This window comes from Coptis chinensis, chromosome 7 (assembly GCF_015680905.1).
Source record: "Coptis chinensis isolate HL-2020 chromosome 7, ASM1568090v1, whole genome shotgun sequence".
NCBI lineage: Eukaryota > Viridiplantae > Streptophyta > Magnoliopsida > Ranunculales > Ranunculaceae > Coptis > Coptis chinensis.
The window spans coordinates 92,779,200-92,798,067 of NC_141462.1; positions in this window are offsets into that span (position 1 = coordinate 92,779,200).

Here is an 18,868-nt window from a genome sequence, read left to right on the forward strand (position 1 = left end):
CCTCCAGTTCACTCACCCCACCACCAGTAATTTCTCCACCTCCCATATTCTCCTTCAGTTATCTTGGGAATGAAAAAGGGAGTTGACTGCATAGGGAATAAGCCAATAGTATGTAATTGGATCTGATGAAGATGGTGATGAGGATCATGGAGTGGAAAACAACTTCTTCAAATCATCTATGAAGATGATAAAAAAGGGCAGTTAAGATATGATGAATCGTGACTTCTTCAAATCATCTATGAAGACGATAAAAAGGAAACGGTGGCTTGCGGACTATGCCAGAATCACTTAACTTCAACCTTTAATTTCTAGTTTTCTCAAAACAATTTGAAGGTCTGGCCTCCATTTTCCATACACCATCTGCTTGAGTCAAGTTGTTCAGCTTTCAAATTAGCAAATAACATAAATAAGTACACCTTTACTTATTGATGAATCTCCCTTAGCATTGGAATTGCAAGGGAAATGGCTCGAGGCTGCTAAAGATGGTAAAATTGACGGTGCAATTCAAGCTGAAAGTGTTGGTGTAATAGAAACCTCTGTAAAACTTTCACTGGAATAACAAACCTACATTTTTGGAACTGGTTTCTTTCTATCGATATTGAGAATGCAATCTCATATCCCTTAACAAAGCTTTTCAACCTAGCTGTCTCACCTACTACAGAAAGCGACTCCATGAGGATCTTCATAGTTACATAATATGGATTACAAGCCTGTTCATTCATCTTATCTGTAAAGGTTAAGTTTGGTTAACCTTACAAATGTAGGCAGTTTATGGGGAAGATGGTGTTTGGGGTTGGATTTGACCGAGTTCATATGGACAAATTGCATACATATTAAGTTCTCTCTCTAGAGGGGGGGGGGGGGGAGGAAACTTGAATCAGGTCAGACGTAGTTTCTCATCCTCTTTATACAGACAAATGTGTTCGCGCCTCTCGCATTCCCGTGTTAGGTCATATCCAGGTCTTCAGGTCACTCCCCAGCCTTGATTGCAAGTTATGGACATTTATCATGAAGTGTGCCTGAAGCTCTGCCCTTGATGGTTGTAATAAAGACATACATTATGAGCCGTTGTAGAACGAGAGGAGTGAGCGCTATGTAAGTCATTCTGGATGAGATCGTCCATTCATCTCGAGTCACTTTGAAGCAAGCTCGCAAGACAATGGTGTGGGATCGATTGGTGATGAGGTCGCTCTGGACGTGAGTTGATTATGTTGCTTGCCTGATTCGAGTCACTATGAAGCAAGCTCTAAGGACGAGGATACGAGGTCGGTTGGTAGTTCTGTATGTACTGGACACGTGTCTAGTATCCATTAGTTGTGGATATTATTCCCTCACACAGCCCCATCTCAGTAGGTCGCTATAGCTAAAATAGCGATCTACTGAGAGAGAACGGTGGCATGTGTATGGCACATGCAAGGGTGTAGGCGTTTTTGAAACTGGATCTGAACCGCTTCATCTTCGAGTGGGTGAAATTATCACGTACATGAAAGTACCACGCATAAGAAAATGTGTCAGTCTAGGTTTAGGTGCAATGATGATTTGCGTTGGGAATTGAACGGGCGGCTTGTATAAGACATTTTTGGGGAACTGAAGGGGTAGTTTTTTATCCATTTTCTCCAGCTTTGTGACAACATAGACTGCTTAGGTTAGTCTTTCTTGCATTTCTATTTTCGCTTTTCTTCTTTCAATAAGTTTATATCAGAGTTTCGTCGAGTAAAAATGTTTTAAAAATGTCTGATTCTGACGATACTCGATCCGATGAGTTAATAGAGAGATCGCTAGGGTCCGAGGATATGGTAGAGGAAGAGGTTTCTAGATCTATCATTGCCATTTCGAGTGATGACCTTGTGAAGGATGGTTCTTCTTCTAGTAGTTTACCAGCCAGTGTTGTGAATAGGAGTGCCATCACGAATTTTGCAAAGATTAGGTCAAGATTCGACATTAACATCCCCGACTTGGAGATTCACGACCTGAGTAATGTAGATAACGTGTTTAGTAGTAGTTTTGTACCGATAAATTAAGGGGTTGTTATGTGTATAGGGCAATTGAGAGCGGGGCTGCACTTACCGTTCTCGAAATTGACTTGTGATATTCTGAACTTCTGTGAGAAGGCTCCATGTCAGTTCGTTGGGAACAATTGGAGGATGTTAAGGGTATTCAACCTGTTGAACGAGTTAGGAGAGAGTCACGATATAAGACTTGATGATGTGTTAGAGCACTTTCTTTGCGGAAGCCGATCTAGGTCAAACAATTTTAGTTTTGGACTATAACTGGTAAGTCTTCTATTCTGGATGGGGTAAGCAATGAGTCTTGGGAGCAAAGACCGTTGTTGTTAAGGGGTGACTATTGTGTCACTGGAAGTAGATTGAGGTGTAGGAGTTGTAACTTTGATGGTATGTTTGTACTGTTGTTTGCTTTTGTAATGTTTTCTTGTTTCTTTTCTCTTGGTAATGCTGACTTTGGTTGTTGTTTGTGTCTTTAGACGCTGTTATTTCAAACCGGGGGTTTTGTGGGGAGATCGAGAGGTTTGCCAGACTTCAGCGATCTGAGAAGAGGGATTTCCTTGAAGTTGTCTCGGGCTATTTCACTGAGCGTGGGGGTGAAGGTGTCAGGTCGAGGAGACTGCAACAAAAAAGAAGAGCAAGAGTTGTTGTTACGTTGTGATAAGTTCAGAGGTTGATTCTGGGATGGAGAGAGAGATGAGTGACTTGGTGACTCGGGAAGATCACCGCAAAAGTCGAAATGGGCCAGCGAAGGTGGGAGGTAACGATGGTAGTTCTGTTGGCAAAGTTGGTGTGAGCAGGCGAACTGGATTGCGCACTGTGGGGGGCTCAGAGGTCGCTGCTAGGGAGCTTGGGAGGCAAAGGGAGAGCTCCCCGCTGGTGATGGACAACATGGTTGTCGCGGTTCGTGAGTCCCAGCTGAAAAGGAAGGCTTGCCCTTATGAGGTTATGCTTGGGAAACATGCCTGAACTGAGGTTGTCCAACCTATTCAGGGAGTAGAGTGAACAGGTGGGCGTCCTAGGTCTTCTCATAGGTCAAGGGCTGTGCCTGATGTGAGCAGCCTGGACCTAGAGGCTTTTAAGGCCAGTCAGACTCAAGCTGCCGCCGGGGGCGAAGTTCTCACTGTGAAGGTGAAGGTACCAAGTAAGGTGAGTGGAAAGGCAGTAATGGGGCACGACGATCTTGACCGCAACCTTGTGTATGTTGACGACCATAGTGAGAAGCGGATTGTATAACGTTCTGACTGTAGTTATAAGTTAGCTCCTGTAGCGGGTTGTCTGCTTGAGAGTATCGCTCTGGATGGTGACCGGAGTGACCTCAATAGCAAGAGTTTGAAAGAAAATATGAGGTTAATGGATCTGTCCTAATGCTTGGTAAGTGTTGTAGGGATTTGTTTTTCTTATTTTGTGTTATTGAATCGTTTGAATTGTGATAGTGATCACTTTCTCACTTCGTATAGATGATCAGTGGGTATCATAAGCTTAAAGAGATTGCCCAGATCACTGAATCAGATAATGTTGTGATTGAGGGGCTTAGGGAGGAGCTGAAAAACGTCCAACTTGTTTAGGCATCAGAGAAGAAAGAGTATGATGTACCGAAGGCGAAGTACCAAGACGCTTGCTTGGATAAGGTTATGGTGGGTAATGTACTTGCTCAAGTAAAAGCGGAGCTCGTGACAGTCACGAACTATGCAAAACGCTGTAAGGAGGTCGCCCAAGAAGTGAATGATGCTTACAACTCTCTGGATTTTGACTTTGTGGAGCTAGAGAAAGCGTATTCAACTTTGAAAGAGAAACATGAACATGGGGCTCCAGGTACACCAGTGCTAGACGTACATGGAGATGTATGTGATGTTCCTCATTTGGCCCCTTCTTCTTTAGTGATCATGGAGAGCCCGCTTGATCGAACGGTTGCTAGTACTTCTTTTGAACCTATTGATGGAGCTATTGTGGAAAGCGTACTTGATCCCTTGGCCGTTGAAAATTTGGAAAATGTGTCTTAGTCTTGTCAACCTTACATGATTGTTTCTCTCTATTCCTTATGTTTCCTGATGTAAGTGGTATTGATACAATAGAGCTGGTCTCTTGGGCTTGCCTGGGCAGTTCGCCTTTTATATTTGTTGTGGCATGGGCAGATACATTAAGAGCTGATAATTTGGGGCGACCTAGGTAGTTCGCCTTTAGTATTTGCTTTAATTTTGGTATTTGATCGAGCTGGTTTCCACGTAAGTGGTAGTTCAGTAGTTTTAAAGAATTGGTTTCTTGAGTATGTTCAGACAGTTCATATATTGCACTTATGAAATGTATGCTTGCTTTGAAGTATTAGCTTACTTTTGTCTGAATGCTTGTTACATGTTGCTTTGACATCTCAGTAGGAATTTGACCTAGAGATATAAGTCCCGTTGTCTAGGAAGACTTAGGATGTCATGAAACATTTGAACTCGACTGAGCATATTGCTTAGGAGAGCATTTTGACTATTACAGAAAACGCTCTGCAGTACGTTAATCCTAGAATTGTAGGTCTTCAACGAGTGAGAAATGTTGTAGCTTAGTAGCCTTTGAGCTCGATTGAGCGTTTTAGCTTCATTAAGCGTGTTGCTCTTAGAGAGTGTACTACACTAAGTTAAACCCTAGAGGTATAGGTATTAAACTAGTGAGAGGTGTGTAAGCTATGTAGCCCTGAGCTCGAGTGAGCGTTTGATCGTAGAGAATGTTTGAGCTCTGGAGAGCATTTAAGTCCGTTTGAATGTTTTGCTCTTAGGGATTGTTCTGCACTTAGTTGACCCGAGAAGTATATGTCTTCAACTAGCAAGAAGTGTTAAGGCTAAGTAGCCTGTGAGCTATGTAGCCCTGAGCTCGAGTGAAGCGTTTTAATGTAGAGAACGTTTAAGCCCTGTAGAGTGTTTTAGTTCGAAAGTGAATGTTATGCTCTTAGAGAGCGAGTTGTGCGTCGACTTGACAACATTGAGAAATTGCAGTGCATTGATGCAAAATAAAAACTATGTGTATAAATGCTAAGAGTAAGAACTCATGGAAATGGAAATTGTTATTGATAAAATTTCTTTAACAAGAAAGTATTCCAAGGACGTGGAAGTGCCTGTCCATCTTGGGTTTTGACCTAATATGCTCCATTGCCAACGACTCGTTCCACTATATAAGGGCATTCCCATGTTGGTGCCAGTTTCGAGTCATTATTAGTCTTTTTCAAGACTAGGTCACCAGATTGAAAACTTCGAGGGTTAACTCGCTTGTTATATGTTTTTCTCAGAGTTTGATGGTAGGATGCCACTCGAATGGCTGCTAGGTCACGTCGTTCTTCGAGTAAGTCGACCTCACGAGCAAGAATGGAATCGTTCTGACCAGATTCGACGATCTCAGACCGAGTTGTTGTAATTGTCAACTTAATAGGGATGACAACCTCAATACCATAGCATAGTGAGAATGGTGACTCACCTGTACTAGAACGAGTTGTCGTTCTATGAGCCCAAAGAATGTTTTCTAGTTGCATTGGCCACTGGCTTTTGTTCTTTTCGATATTCTTTTTCAAGTTATCCAGAATTGCTTTGTTACTAGTTTCTGCTTGACCATTGCTCTGAGCGTACTGGGGAGTGGAGAATGCGTGAACGATCTTCCACTTGGCCAAGAATTCTTTGACTGTTTTTCCCTTGAATTGAGAGCCATTATCTATCACCAATGTGTGGGGGAGGCCAAATCTGGTAATGATGTTGGTCCAAATGAAGTTTCTGACATTAGATTCTTTGACATGAGCCAAGAGAATCGCTTCCACCCATTTGGTGAAGTAGTCTGTTGCAGCTAGGACTAGGGCTGTCAACGGCTCGGACTTGAACAGGACTCACCTATGTCCAAGTCCCGTCCAAATTATATTTACATTTAGAAGGTCCAAGTCCAGTCTAGGTCCCGTTGGATATGATCGGATTCGGGCCTGGCCTAGGTCCAATAATGTTACATGGAAATAGTATATTTTTTTATTATTTCTCTAAAAAAAACTGAAATAGAGTGTAGTAAAGACTCGAACCCAAGACTTATATGTGGCACTACAACACTAATCCATCAAGCCTCTTAACATTTTATGTATACTAGTAGTTACAAATTTAATAGTACTTATTTGAAAAACTAAAAAAATAATCTTAGTTTTCGGGCCTGGCCGTTATCGGGTTGGACGGGGGTATGTCCATAACTAGCCCAATAGTCTTATCGGACAACATTTAAGTTCTAAGTCCCTATCTTATCGGTTCGATTCAATCGGGCCGGCCTGGCCGCCCATTGACAATCTTAGCTAGGATGAACCGAAAGCCCTGTGGCTTTTTCTATGGAATGAATGGACCCATGATGTCCAAGCCCCACATGTGAAATGGCCAAGGGCTCGGCAATGTTGATCGGTTCATGAAGTTGGCGGATGATGTTGTGGCCAAATGTTTGGCACTTAATGCATTTGAGTACATATTTCTTGGCATCGATCTGCATTCTTGGCCGGAAGTATCCTTGTGAGATCGCTTTATGAGCGGAGAGATCTCTGCGTGATTCCGCCATTCTCCCTCGTGGATTTCTGCAAAAATCATCTGACCCTGTTCTGGGCTTATGCACCTCAGATAGAGTCCTCCAGCGGATTTTCTGAAAAGTTTGCCATTTACTAGGTAGTAGCGACCTGACTAGTATTGAACCTATCTGGCCTTGGTGCGATCTGCTGGTGCTTTGCCGAGCTGGATATAATCTATAATAGGTTGCATTCATGTTTGACTCATTTGAGTGTCAGAGAGTGGACATAGGTAGGCAATTTCTAGGACGTGCTTATTTTGGTAAGCAGGTCGATCAACTACTTCAATGATTAGTTTCCTAAGGTCACAGTTCGGTGTTTGGGTCGTGAGGTACGCCAAGCTGTCAGCGTGGCGATTCTCTTCCCGTAGGAAATGGTATATAGTGAATTTTGGAAAGAAGGAAGTAATTGATTTACAACTTGAAGGTACTTAGAAAGGTTACCTTCATTGATGGTATACTCATGGGCGACCTGGCGAACAACCAGTTATGAATCACTAAAGACCTTAAGCTCCTGAGCTTCGATCTCTAACGCCATACGGAGTCCCATGATTAGGGCTTCGTACTCCGCTTCATTGTTGGAGGTCGTGAAATCGATGTGAACTGATTTTTCCACCATAGAGCCATCTGGTGACACTAGGACTACTTCGACTCCGCTGCCACCTAGATTGCTAGGTCTATCCACGAAGAGTGACCATACATTTTGGGTCATGTTGTTTGGAGGTCGGGGGGTTGTCCTCTGGTTCCCAGTTCAGGTCGTCATCTGGAAAATCTGCTAAGAAATCAGCGACGACCTGACCTTTCTAAAAGGTTCTTGGGGTGAACTCAATGTGGTGTTCACCGAGTTCTTCTGTCCATACTGCCATGCGAGTTGTCTTATTGGCTTTGAGAAGGATCTTCTTTAGTGGCAGGTCTGCGAGCACTTTGATTAGATGTGCTTGGAAGTAGGGCCTAAATTTCCTTGCTGAATAAAGTAGTGCCAGTACTGCCTTTTCAATGTGCACTACACCATAACTGGCTATTTGCAACGACAAAAAACCGTTGCTAATAATTTTTCATAGCGCTTTTAAGCGTTACAAATATATGGCGATGGGTAAAGCGTTGGGAATATTTGCAACGGTTAATAAGCGTTGTAAAAGAAATTTCCAACGGTCAATAAAGCGTTAGTAATATATTAAAAATATTACCAACGGTTCTTAACCGTTGCAAAGTTGTTTGTTAATTTAAAAAAATAATTTAAAAATCATTTGTAAAGGTTATAAACCGTTCTTTGATGGGTTGCTAATAAAAAAATTAATTTCTCATATTTTGTAGCCACATTGCTTTATGTGCAAGCTTAATCAAGGCCAAAATTACAACTTTACAAGTCTGCAAAGTAAACTTCCGAATTGGAACAAAACCTTAAAAACAGTAATTAGTTATAATAATAACAATTATGATACTAGTACTGATGGTCGACAAATAATGACCATACTTACATCAGCAATTAGAGGGCACAAAATATCTTCTTGGCCATATTGTTTACTAGCAACAACAACTTTCATACGGAGAACAACTTCATCCTTGTTCCTTACATCCATAATCTCTGAACCTTAGCTTCCTCTACCAACTCATCTAAAAGTTCAATTGCCTGAAAAATAAATATACAAAAAAGTCTCAATTCATACACTTTATCAAGATGAGTTCTTTCCAAATATAAATATAAACCTTAGCAATAGCTTTAGTGTATCCACTAATAATTTCACTTTCGGGTGCAATCCCACGACGATAAGCTCCTCAAACATTTTATAAAAGTTCCCAGAAAATGATATCGTTAGATTAGCTCCATCACCAATTTCCTCATGCTATGCCTTTCCGGCTAACACTAATATCTTTGCTCCAATAGTCTCCTCACATGCGGGGATAGTCTCCTCCTCCTGCGGCGGTTTGTCACCTCCAACATCCATGTTGCGGATTGTATCCATCTAAGTATCTTTGGGACTCCATTAACACTCTTGAAAAATAAAATCAAGTTGTTCAAGATCTGATATGAGAAGTCACGAAAGTGATAAAACCAAGAACTCAACAGGCAAGTTCCATGTGTCCTCACCTCAAAGTACTTAATTAGATGGCAAGAATTGCGCCCCAATGGTCCAACATATATTTCTTCTCCTCCTCGTTTCATTAGGAAGAGCTGCAAGCATGTAGAAAGACTTAATACTTACCCACCTTTAGTTGTACGGATATATATATGCGTGACTCAACCACAGTAATGCGGTCGGGATCCGGGAACTCTAGGACAATTGTCTTGGTGTGTCAAATTTGTCAATAATAACTAGTATATGTATGTCAATCTTTTGAGTCCTTGGAACCCCACCCCTATCGTCAAAATGTAACCGACAACTGCTGTCATTGACAATCTCATACCTCATCAAGCGCCTCAAAAATGTCAATGCTAGGCTGGTGAATGGTGCACACCACAGTTCTTCCTGTGTCCCTTTGTGTTCCTCACGGTCCTCATCCTAATAGCGGTTGCTCGGCATCAAGTCAGAGGTTGGTTCATCCATGAAAATTATGGAGGGATTGGCAACCGGCTCAAGCTGCAATAGTGAGCGCTTTGCGCTTGATACGTTGAGAGCCCATTCCTCGGGCAACCCTACTAGTGCTCCCCGAAAGTGATTTCAGTTCAACAAGTTCCATGACTTCCTCAATAAACATCTGCGACATTAGATTTCCAAGTTAGATAATACCATGTATACGAAGAGCATAAGAAAGACACAATGAACTGAGCAACAAACCTTTCTAGTTGCTAAAATCAACTCGGGGAGGTAGCGAAAGCCATGCGAATATACTAAGGACTCGTGAAACTGTTACATTCAATTCGGTGGATATTTGTCCATTCCGCGTGGCCTGAAATTCGAGCAAAGGTTTCACGGTTCTTTGGATAACCGGATATGGTGATTGTTCCATCTATATATCCACCAATTTTCCTTCTAGCCAAACCGTCCATCAATATGGTCTTACCTCGCTCCCATCGACACCCATTAGTCTTTGTAAGGACTCGGCTGAAACGCGCACCACTTATGCCCCGGAAGCATAAGTCGATCTTCTTCTATACCTTGGACTTTCATCTCCTGTAGGCTTACTTTTATTAAATTTTTACTTTACAAAACACGGAGAATCTTGAATGAAGGTTAGGTTACTAAACCATAATTGGTACTTCACTTACCAATTGGCATGTCTCTGAGAATATTTAATATCTTCAAATGTGATGGAATGAGGTGTAAATGGGAGAACCATTCCTTTCTTGCTCGACTACCTTCACCACTTGTGTCAGTTATAGCGGACCACGAATGAACACTGCTTGGTGTAATTTCATTACGATGGCAATCCAAGAGGTTAGATGAAAATTACGTGGTGGTGGAAGCAACAGCGAAATACCGAAACAGGATTCAACTTACCAAAATTGTTTGATTGCTTCAAAGATCTCTTTCCTTTGGATGATAGTTCAACACCTTCAATTTCACCGGTTCTATTAGCATGCTTCTCTTTCGGTAGCGCCTTCTCGAGAAGGCGCTTGTGATGTCCCAACTATTGACAATTAATCGAGGTAAGAAATCGATCTTGTTCATTGTCAAGAAAGTAAGGTATCGATATTGTTAAGATATGCAAGGGACGAGTGAAGATGATGTTAAAGAGTACAGCGTATCCAACCAATGCTCTAGCACCAATCCGATTACCGGTTTGAACTTGTAAAGACTCCACGAGACTCGAACCGGGACTCCCAAAGTTTTATTTTGACCCGGGGAAGAATCTATCAAAATCAAGAAAACCGACTTAGTTCTGACTAGAAAGTAGCTTACATTTAATTCATTTTAGTCACGAGATTCTTACATGACTCCAACTATGCCCGAGAAACTCATTCCGCGGCAATTGCATTTCGACCGTCGTCAAAGGTGAGCTCCGGTAGCCCCAAATCCACCATTTCTTTATATCCTTTGTTAGGCGTAAAGAATATTTATGTCGGACATATTCTTTGGTAGACATTGTCTATTAAGATCCTGCTGGAAACATACAACACAAATATTACGGCACCCTTGAGTGCTTTGGTGCATGTTGAGAACTCTAAGGAGTAAGGGCGGTAATAATGAATTGCATTAGCCACGGCTAGTAAGTAGTAACACGGATAACATGTTCATGTAGCGAGGCAAATATAACATATAGGCATTTACTATGTACAAGAACTTCTGTCGACCTTTTTAAACAAAGTGGTTATATGGCGGACAACACTATGGTGTCTTATCGACGAAGTGTTGCCACACGGTTATTTTTAATCACTTGAAAGTTGACTTTAAATTTTACCTCTCGACATAATATATCCACCAAGCGACAATACTACAAGCAACACAAAGATCCAAGTGTATTAGCTATAACCATCTCTCTAGACACTCCTGCAACTACCGAGAATAGGCCCATGACCATTTGATCAATTAATGATGGTAGTAGAAAGTAATGTCTCAACAACCTGCAACAAGGCAATCCAAAGACGTCATTGAAAGCTAAAAAGAAGAGAACTCTAACCTCTCTGGCTGAAACTTATGTCTCGGAACTTCGAAAATGAGACCATATAAAAATTTCATAACTTGAACAAGATGGATAGGTTTCTAAATCAAAGTTATCGAAATCAATAAAGTTACCTTTAGTGCACTTTTCACGGACTCAATGACTCAAACTCAACAAACCAAAGAATCCCCTCCTGGCGAGTAACAACCAATAGAGAACCAAAACCCACATTAAAAAAAAAAAAAATTGCAACCTATGATATGTTTGACAAATGTTAATTAAGGAATGAGGAGAGTATATATTAGTACTTCCCGACTTGTATACCATTTGGTCCGATTTTTCCCAAAAGTTTTGAACTCTTCCTCGACTTACGAAATTTGAAGCATTTAAGGGCAAACTCTTTACATAGATAGAGTAGGTATAGAATGTTTGCGACTCTGAGATCCAATACCCAAATAAACAAATCTTAGAGATACACGAACACATAATCAAGCACAATTCCTTTTAGTAAAGCATCAATAAAAACTCAAGAGTATGGTTTGGAAAACTGATTATCATACTTTAGCCGATTTGAAGAGTCAACTCCTTTCTAGTTTCAACTACTTATTAGTTCAAAGACGAAACAATAGTTAATAAACAAAATAAATAGAATATAATGAGTGAAAGAGAGAGTTAAAAAATGCACCTTTTGGAATTATATTCAATATATGTGTTATTCTGGTAAAAGTCTAGTCATGGAAAATTATGGTGAAAGGTGCTACAATTCCGCGTGGTTTCTCGGTGAGAGAGTGTGTGTGGTCGAGAGAAAGATAAGGGTGGCTAGGGCAAAAGGAAAGTGAGGGAGATGGGGGCCGAAGTGGTGAGTGTTTCATTTGGAAACTCCATTAAGTGTAGCCAACAATCTAGCAAGGCATGTGAGAAAGTTTGATACCATCTCATTTCAAGGAAGAAGGAAAGCTTAAAGCTTATCCAAGAACATACAAAAACAAAAATATTTCACTGCTCAAACACATGCACCAACACTCGACAGTATAACAAAATTCAGTGTCTTCCAATGGGATCATTCCAAAACTTGCATGATTAGACTTATTCTAGAACTGCATTTTAAGTTAATGAGAAACTGAATATATTTCCAAATATTCAGTGAAAATCTACAACAAAAAACTGGATAGGGGCACAAGTTAATGAGAGAAGCCTAAACAAAATTAACAAAAAACAAAAAAAACAAAAAAGACAATCAGATATTTCACTAAACCAAACCAAAAAAAAAGAAGGAAAGAGAGACTCACAGTGAATGCATTTTCCACCAAATGAAATACAGGCCCTTGCATACCAACAAGCTCATCAAAGGGCACATCTTCAGCACCATCAACATCATCCAAACCATCAAACATCTGTTTAACTTGTGCCTCAAGACGTGCTGCTTGCATTTCCAGCCTGGCAGCGACATTCTCTGCATTTCTTCTAATCATTTCACCAGCCCCAACAATACCTTGACCACCACCAACATTCTCAACGTCATCCATTCTATTTGCCACAACAGGTGGTCTTCTAGCAGCACGAGCACCGTCATCTCTCTCAACATCCTGACCACCACCACCAATCTCCCTTAAATGTCTAAAATAATCCCTCAAAGAAGTAGCTCCAAGAAATATAAAAACAATACTAGCAGAAAGTAATATACATGACTCAAAAACAATCTATGTGCCTCACTAAAACTCCTGACAAATGACAACCTCCAAATCCAAAATGTAATAAACAGTATTATAAGTAGCTAAACTGAAAGTACAAACACAAGTCGTAAAATAAACTGCAAAATCTAGCTCCCTTAAATCTAGCTCTCACAAATTTCAGTGAGTAAAGATATTTTCCGCTTCCTGTGAGCGCTCTTTCCAAAAGTCTTCTTTGTACAAAAGAGCATTCTTTCTATTATGAGCGGCCTGAAAACGCAAGTGAAAGTATGTGAACAAATAACTGCTGAAAACGCAAGTGAAAGTATGTGAACAAATAACTAAACTTTGCACCTACTGCTAGTCAAACTTTAAGTTATTACACAAAAGAACATACTACAAAATACTCACAAAAATATCTAATTCCTTAGGATATGGTGCTTCTACATAGGCAAAAACGACAAGAATTTGTTTGGAGTCTTTGAAGTTGACACACAATGTGACGGATTTGAGGTGACTATAAGTTCCTTGTAATCCCTCTCTTGCAGTATTAATTGGGGACAGCTGGAAACCAACAGAGAAAACAAAAGTCACTAAAGTCGGGAACTAAATTGTATGAAGACAAACATATAGGATTATAAGAATGCCAAAGAAACTTACCTCCGTGAACTGATAGTCAATAAAAAATTGCTGAATTTCATCTAGCTGCCCACAAACTCTTGGAAAGGTAGCATATTTTGTGTTTGCTAGATTGTTGGCTACACTTAATGGGGGGGATAGAAAGAAACGGCGTACGAGATGATGATATAAACTGGATCTGGATCGAGATGATGATTTTGAGGAAAAAGAATTTCAATTTTAGGGATTTTGAAATGCGTACGAGAAGGTATTGAGCCTTGAGCTTCTTGAATTGAATAGAGAGAGGAGAGCGACAGAAGAGTGTAGCGGTTGTGAGAGAGAGAAGGGGAGGAGGCTGGAGAGTGTAGAGGGGAGAGAGAGACAGAGGAGAGAAAATAAAATTATGTTTTAAGTTTTTAATTTGTAACACTTCACAAACGCTTTTTAAGCGTTAACAATTAATTCCTGAAATTCACTTAAATAAACCAACGCTTTACAATATTGTCAACGCTTATGTAGCGTTGGTAACTTGCTAACGGTAAATAACCGTTGCAAAGCAAAAAATGTGCGTGTTGCAAATATCCTATTATGGTGTAGTGGTGGGAGTAGTTCTTCTCAGCTAGCAACAATGTCTTGCTTGTGAAGTAGATTGGTTTCTCTGCATTCTATTCCTCTTTGAAGAGAATGAACTGAACTGATAGCGAAGTCAGACACAGCTAAGTACAACCCCAGCGTTTCACCATCGATCGGTTTTGCCAACACAGGTGGTGTTGTCAAATAATCCTTGAGAGTAGAGAACGCTTGGTGGTATTGCTCGTTCCATGATAACTGTTCGCTCTTCTTGAGAATTTGTAAGAAAGGTCAGTATTTGTCTGATGCTCTCGATATGAATCAGTTTAGAGCTACCACCATTCTTGATATTTTATGTATCTGCTTCTTTGTTTTTGGGTCGGGCATGTCCAAGAACGATCGAATATGATATGGGTTTGCTTCTATCCCACGTTGTGAGACCTGATACCCCAGAAACTTCCCAGAGGACGCTCCAAAGAGGCATTTCTTAGGGTTAAGCTTCATCTGAGTTTGCCGAAGTCTGGAGAACGCTTGTGTGAGGTGATCTAAGTGATCTCCAGCTTTCTTGCTTTTGATGACCATGTCGTCTATGTTGACTTCCATGGTGTCACCTAACATGTCTTGGAACATATCGGTGATGAGTCACTGGTAGGTCGCTCCAGCGTTCTTAAGGCCAAACGGTAAGACGTTGTAACAGTAAATCCCTTGCTTTGTTACGAATGAAGTTTTCTTTTGGTCTTCTTCTGCTAGTGGGATTTGGTTGTAGCCACTGTAGGCATCCATGAATAACAAGAGCTCGCGGCCACAGGTCTGGTCCACAAGTCGGTCGATTCTTGGTAATGGGAAACTATCCTTAGGAGTTTCATGATTTAGGTTGGTAAAGTCCACATAAAGGCAAACTGTGTCGTTCTTTTTTGGGACTGCTACTATGTTAGCAACCCATTTGGGGTAATCGACCTTCCTAATGAAGCCAACCTTTTTGAGATTTTCGACCTCTTCATTGATTATTTTTTGAAATATAAAGGATAACTTTCGAGGTCGTTGGCAAACTGGTTTAGCATTTGGGTTAACGTTTAACTTATGACATGCAATATTATGATCAATTCCAGGCACATCAATGTATGACCAAGCAAAAACATCTTCATTTAATGATAAAAAGCTTACAAGTTGTGCCTTGAGAGTAGGATCAAGGTTAGCTCCTACATACATGGACTTAGGGTCCTCTTCAGTTCCTAGGTTGACCTTTTCCTTCAACTCTGTCTGAACAGCCGCCTCAATGGGTTGAACGACCTCTGAGGTCTTGGTCTCTTACGGTGTCTCCTTGACCTGAAGCGGTGGGGCGACCTCTGGACGGGGTCTGGACTTCTAGAAAGATGTTTTGACCGATGCCCCAATGTTCTCCTTTGCGAGTTCGCTGTGGGGGGTCTTAGTCAAGGTCTTGACCTCAAAGATGAAGTTTTTGGCCATCTTAGTTTTGGCGATCTCTCTGATATTTTTGACTTTTTGAGTGAAACCCCAGCAAGCTTGTTAACTGAGAGGATCTGATTACAATTGTAGGCATCGAGCTAGTTGCTTCTGAGCTCCATCATGCCTCTAGGGCCAGGAAAGCGTAAAACTTGATGGAGTGTTAATGGCACTGCTTGCATCTTGTGGATCCAATGTCATCCTAAAATAGCAATATAGGATGAGTTGACATCCAAAACGCTGAAGCGCGTATTGATGTTGACCTTGTCTTCGTGCAACCCAACTGAGATAGGTAGAATGATGTCTCCTATTAGGTCGGCTCGTGATCCGTTGAAGCCATAGAGGGGGGCTATTGGATCGATCATGACTGACATGGGCATGTTCATCTCCTTAAGGGTGCGGTAGAATAGGATGTCACACGAACTACCTGGGTCGATCAAGACGCGCTTGACAGTCCAATCGTTGATTTTGACGTGGACCACCAAGTCGTCATTGTGTGGGAGACATACCTTGTGGAGGTCGGCCTCAGTGAAAGTGATGTCTCCAGAGTTACGGGAAATTGCGTGTGGGGCAGGAGCCACTTGTGAGGAGAACTGGTAGACTATTTGGAAGGCGCCTACCCGTCTCTTTTTCTCCCTCATGGACGTGACAGAGTCGTCCTGGAAGGTGATCATGTTGATCGTTCTATTGTTATCTATGTCAGATGAATGTTGGCGATGATCGTGACGAGATCGATTCATAGAGCGTCCTCAAGGGCAGGAGCGATCTCGGTTGTAGTTGCGTGGAGGAGTTCGGCTTCACTCTCTGCGAGCCATGAGCTTATGGCATAGGTTGCCATTGGCTATATATGTATAATGCTTGATATGGCCTACCTCAATGAGGTCTTGGAGGCAGTGCTTGAGTCCGTGGCATTCGTTGGTCTCATGACACTTTGCTTCGTGGAAAGCGCAGTATGGCTTTCCTGGTGTGTCTTCTGGCCGCTTTATCTCAGGTCAGTAATAGGCCGCTATTTTTATTTTCTCCTGTATGTAGTTTAGAGATCTTGTCGGCCGGCGAACTTTGGCGCCGTGTGCGCCCCGGTACCTGTGCACGTCTTGTGGTGCGGGTCGCGTTTTGAGGGCAGGAAGCGTCTCGAGATTGTTGCGACTTCCTTTTGTTCACCATCGTGATCTAAAGCTTCCTATAACTTTATATATTTGTACACGCGAGTGTACAAGTCTTCCAGTTTTTCAGGACACTCCTTCATGAGTGACCTATATAGCCAGGTGTTTTTTCGGATTGCCTTGGTGAATGCCAAGGTTACAAAGGACTCTTTGAGGTTGCTTTCTATAGACAGCAAGTCTGTCTTGAATCGCCCTAAGAAGGAGCAGATTGACTCATCTTTCTTCTGAGACAGTATGAAGAGTGAGTCGACGTCGGTTTTCTTACGTCTATTATGGACGTAATGATTAGCGAACTGGTCGGTTAACTTTTGGAAGCTATCGATGGAGTTTGGCTCCAGTGAGTAGAACCAGTCGAGGGCTCCTTCTTTCAGACTTGCAGGAAACAAGCGGCATTACAAGTAGTCGAACTCTTGTGCACTGTAGAGTGCGAGGCTCTAGATGTAGCGAGCTATATGTTGACCAGGACACGTACTGCCATCATACATCGTAAAGCGTGGCTGAATAAAATCGTGTGGGGAGGGTTTACTGATTACCTCTGTTGTGAATGGGGATGCTCGATAAGTTTTCAGCATCTTCTGGACGATCTGAGTGGCGTCCTTCTTCACAGTTCTCCTGGTCAATTCGCTGGGACAGCTCGTTGATTTGCTGGTTCACCGTTAATACCGTCATCAGCGGTGACTCCGTTGGGGTTCTGTGCTGCCACCTAACTTTTGAGTGGGGTGTTTTCCTATTGTAGGGTGATACTGTCATTCATGGTTCCCATATAGGCGGCCATGTTCTTCATTTGTTCTTGTAGGATGTCCATGCTTCGTGGGCTTGAGATTTGTTTGAAAGTTTTTCTGGTTGAATGGTTGTGAACTCAAGAAATCGAGCCACAGACGGCGCCAATGTAAGGGTTAAGTTTGGTTAACCTTACAAATGTAGGCAGTTTATGGGGAAGATGGTGTTTGGGGTTGGATTTGACCGAGTTCGTATGGACGAACTGCCTACTTATCAAGTTTTCTCTCTGGGGGGGGGGGGGACTTAAATCAGGTCAGACGTAGTTCGTCATCCTCTTTATATAGGCAAGGTGTCTGCGCCTCTCGCATTCCCGCATCAGGTCAGATCAGTCTTCAGGTCACTCCTCAGTCTTGATTGCGAGTTATGGAAATTTATCATGAAGCGTGCCTGAAGCTCCAGCCTTAATAGCTGTAATAAAGATATACGTTACGAGCCGTTGTGGAACGAAATGAGTGAACGCTATGAATGTCGCTTCTGGATGAGATCGTCCATTCATCTCGAGTCACTTTGAAGCGAGCTCGCAGGACGATGGTGTGGGATCGATTGGTGATGAAGTCGCTCTGGACATGAGTTGATTATATTGCTTGCCTGATTCGAGTCACTATGAAGCGAGTTCTGAGAACAAAAATACTAGGTCGGTTAGTAGTTCTGTATGTGCTGGACACGTGTCTAGTATCCATTGGTTATGGATATTACTCCCTCACATTATCCATCAGTTTGTACGCTTTATCCAACCATTTTTCCTCGCTTTATCCAACCATTTTTCCTCCTAAGACCTCTGAACATGGCATTGTAAGTAATTACATTTGGGAGTATTCCTTTAACTTTCATGTCATCCATCAAAGCAACTGCATCTTCGATCTTCTTTTCTTTACAAAGAGAATCAATCAAAATATTGTATATCACGGTATTGGGTGGAACTTTTGAAGTGGAACCCATGAGTTCTGAAAATTTCCGACGCTTTATTGAGTTTGCCAGCCTTGCAATACCCTTGGAATATTACTGCACCAAAGGTAACCACACTGGGTACAAGACCTTGTTCAGTCATCTTTGTCATTAGTTGCTGGACAATTTCAAAATTCCCCGATTTGCTAAAACTGGCAATCAGTGTGGTGGCGAGTGGACTGGAGGTGGAGGTGAATATATTGGAGTGGGTGGCGGTGAGTGGACTAGAGGTGGAGGGGAATATACTGGTGGTGGAGGTGAGTGACTGTAGGCGGAGAATAAAATGGAGATTGCAAAATGGGGAAAATTTGCCATTATGCTAAATATCACCGCCCGTTACATAGAAAATTGACTGAGTGGAAAGCAATCACTAAAGATTTTGAAAATGGGGGATATTCACAAAAGGGGACAAACTTTGCGGGGTTAAGTCAAAAAATCTCATAAGATAAATCACAAAATAAGCTAGGGTTTTACTGGTAAATCATTATTATTTTAGTCTTCATTATATTCATTTTCAATTCTTTCCAAATCTTCATCAACATATTGATTCAAATTTCTC